Raw genomic sequence first — 3493 nt, forward strand, 5'->3', positions numbered from 1 at the left:
GAGAGAGAGAGAGAGAGAGAGAGAGAGAGAGAGAGAGAGAGAGAGAGAGAGAGAGAGAGAGAGAGATTTAAAGAACGTTAACATGCACAAACAGGCAAACATGTATTGAACTCCTTGTTTTTTCCTTGCTGCCTGTAACCGATGCATCCCTTTGTTCACAACGCTGTTAGTCCTTGCCCAACTCCAAAAGCTACGCCCCACCGTTCTTACGGCAGCCATATATAATTTACAAATATTCGAAGTTTGGAACGCCTGCGTTGAAAGAACGATTTTTAATCTCTCTTCAACTGTATTTTTAATAGCTTCGCAGTCTCAGGGCTATGAAGACTAAGAAGTATTTTTTGGGAATATTTACTCAATTAAGTGTTCTTATACAAATAAAAAGTGGCATATTTCTTGTTTTTGGACGAAAAAATAGGCCCTGTCCATGAGTCTATGTTGTTCCATGATCATCAGCGAAAAATGAATAAACAAACAATCAATCAACTATAATAGTAGATCTACGTTGTCTACCCTTTTCAAGGGCTAATGTCAACAAAATTTTCCCAATTAGAATAAATAGAGAACTGGACCCCCCTTGCACGGCACGCCCTCAAGATCCTTATCAATCGATACTATATCTCTGACTGGCTCAACTTGAGATAATTGCCGCTGCAAATTTGTGTAAACACGACAGTGGCACTTGGCTAAAGGAGCTATATCAACAAAAGGGCACGCTCGGAACACAGTGCAAGGATTATGTCAGAGGTGGCGGCTGTTGCAGTCATGAAGTTACAGTAAAAGAAAGAAGACACTGTAGAAAAAAAAGGAAGCAATGACGCATGGATTTTGAGTCAAGTTGGGAAATTGAACTGAGCATCATCAATTTTTGGGAAATAGAAGAAGATAACCATTTGAATAATTTGATATTACAATTTATTTCAATTTTCCCCCCAAGAGGTCTTCATGGCTCGAATTCAATCTTTCCTTAGACTTAGACATAAACACCCCAAAGCATAATGATTCAAGCGCACATTCACAAACCTTAATTAATCAAGGATTGTTCACTTAGTCTTTTTTATAGGTACATGTACTGCTTTTTGCCGGATCCAGTGGGCCTACGCAGTTTTGCAACGTTCGAAAGCATGCCCCCCCCCCCCTTTCCCCTCCGAAAAAAGATAAATATAAATATAAAAAAATAATTTTACAAAATAGAATTTAAAAAATAAAAGGAAATAAAATCATATTTTCCTTCCTCTAAACCAAACCAGTGAATCGCGATTGAATTGGAAGGCGTAGGGAAAACTAGATATATACCCTGCACACTCGCAGGAGGTGACATTTCGTTCATGGAAGAATCACTATCAACATCAAGTGTCTTGTCTAGATGAGCAAGCATTGGCTGTTACGCTTCTCTATCCTTCCCTTTCACTTGCTGCCTTCATAAATGAGTTGTTGTCGTTCTTCTTTACTTACTCTGGTATAACTTGGAACAACGCTTCAGTCTGCTCTAAATGCTGAAGTAAGGTGATAAATAATACGACGTCATAAGAAGTGCCGATAACTGAGGATAAAAACACCGAGCCTCAGAATAACAGTATTCGCTTTTTTGAAAAAGTAAAATGATCTTTCATAAGGTGAAGTAAACTGGATTCGCCCCTCCCCTTCCTTTTTATTAAAAAAAAAGAGACACACATTTAGTTTGCTTGATTTTAACTTGTAATGTACGGGGTCTCGTGGCTTAGAGGTTAAGGTGTTCGCCTCTCATTCAAAAGGTACCGGGTTCGAATCCGCGTAGCGACGGGAAGATTTTCTTCTCTAAAATTGTCTCCTTTCACCTCCTTTCCTGCTCTCTAGCAATGTTCTGTCGTCTGCTTTCGTCTACATTGTCTGCCCCCACCCCCTCACCCCATTTGCCCCCTCCTCTGGGCTCTTTCTAATCTACTGCTACTCCTTGGCTCATTCTTACTGCTGTCTGTCAGCCACACCCCTGATCTTCTGGTGGAGTAGGAAAGATCTACACCTAGCCTTCTTGGACAAGGGCAAAAAGTCTTGGAGGTCCCGTTTGCAAGTTGCGCACGTTAAAGATGCCTTGGTGGTCTAAAATCGATACGAGTGGACTTTGGCCGCCACCCGGGCAAAATTCAAAATGTTCTACCAACTGAAGATGTTTATTGGGTTCCGCGCTCTCATATGACCTTATGCAGTTGCGAGCGCCATAAAACACTTACCAAAAACACAACAACAAACAAACAAATAAAACTAACAAAACCAAAAAAACAACAACAAAAAAACACCCCTCAACGAACTTGTGCATGTATCTACGAATAAAGTCAATAATATGTGTATGATTTAGCTTTTTCATAAATGTACTAATTGAATGAATGACCAGTTGCTCAACTGACTGATTGACTGATTGCTTAAATGATTGATTAGAAGCAAACTGGACGAAATCACCCCTGGCAAAAAGCAGGAGCCAATGTCTAACCCCCAATGCCCGAGAAGGGTCTGTCTCATACATTATGCACGCAGCATTGTGTTCCCCTTTGAAATTTGTTCTGAACGAAATGACTTTCTCTGTTTAGAGCAATTCATATCGATCCGAATATTGAATAGACAAAAGCAAAAAGGGCAAACGTTAATTTGGACCCCGCATTCTAAAGACGTATGTCGAGCATGACGTCATGGCGACTCAACTGTAGCCCCACTGAGAGTCGAGACCCCGACTGTGCGCAATAGATTTTTAGGTCAAGTAAAGTCCGCATGTTGGGCCCAAGGGTACTTTTACGGTAAACATAATAGTATATTTCGTTACATATGTCATATCTATTTTCAAAGGTTACGTTAAGTCCTGGGGAAAAAAACAGGCTGTCCCCTCAATCGAATAGAGCGGATTGGCAAACTGACTGACATGAAATATCGTAACTAGATTACGTTTTCTCCTCTCTTTTCGACGGCTTTGTGTTTTCCCCCTTTTTTCTATCGGGAGCAGTATCCACAAACCGTAAATGGCACATAATAATAGTAATAGGCCTATATCAAACATCCTGCTTTACGTGAATGTTGAATCACAGATCTCTGTACTGCGGTTAGGGTGCCTTGTTACCACAGCAATACTCTGAATGTTTTTAGCATCTTGTTGGTCCAAGAATCAAGCGTTGTCAGTCAAAATAATCGTCCAGTGCATTGGTCAATGTTCATGTGGAATCACTCCCCCCCCCAAAAAAAAAAATCAAAAAAAAAAAAAATACTGAAAAATCCCACCCCGCATGCTAAGAACAACACCACCACCAGCCCGAAAACGGGACTCCTCCTCAGCTTGTTTTTCTGTTTCCTTTCTTTTACATTACCACCTTAAACGAAATTGCACATTCCGGCGTTATTTGTTAGAGTTTTTCTTTATAAGATAGACATTTAATATACCCGGTATATTGTACGTGTACAAAGGAGAGAGGGAGAGAGAAAGAGAGAGAGAGAGATAGAGGGAGAGGGAGAGAGAGAGAGAGAGGGAGAG

The sequence above is a fragment of the Aplysia californica genome, unplaced genomic scaffold (assembly GCF_000002075.1).
Source record: "Aplysia californica isolate F4 #8 unplaced genomic scaffold, AplCal3.0 scaffold00113, whole genome shotgun sequence".
Lineage (NCBI taxonomy): Eukaryota > Metazoa > Mollusca > Gastropoda > Aplysiida > Aplysiidae > Aplysia > Aplysia californica.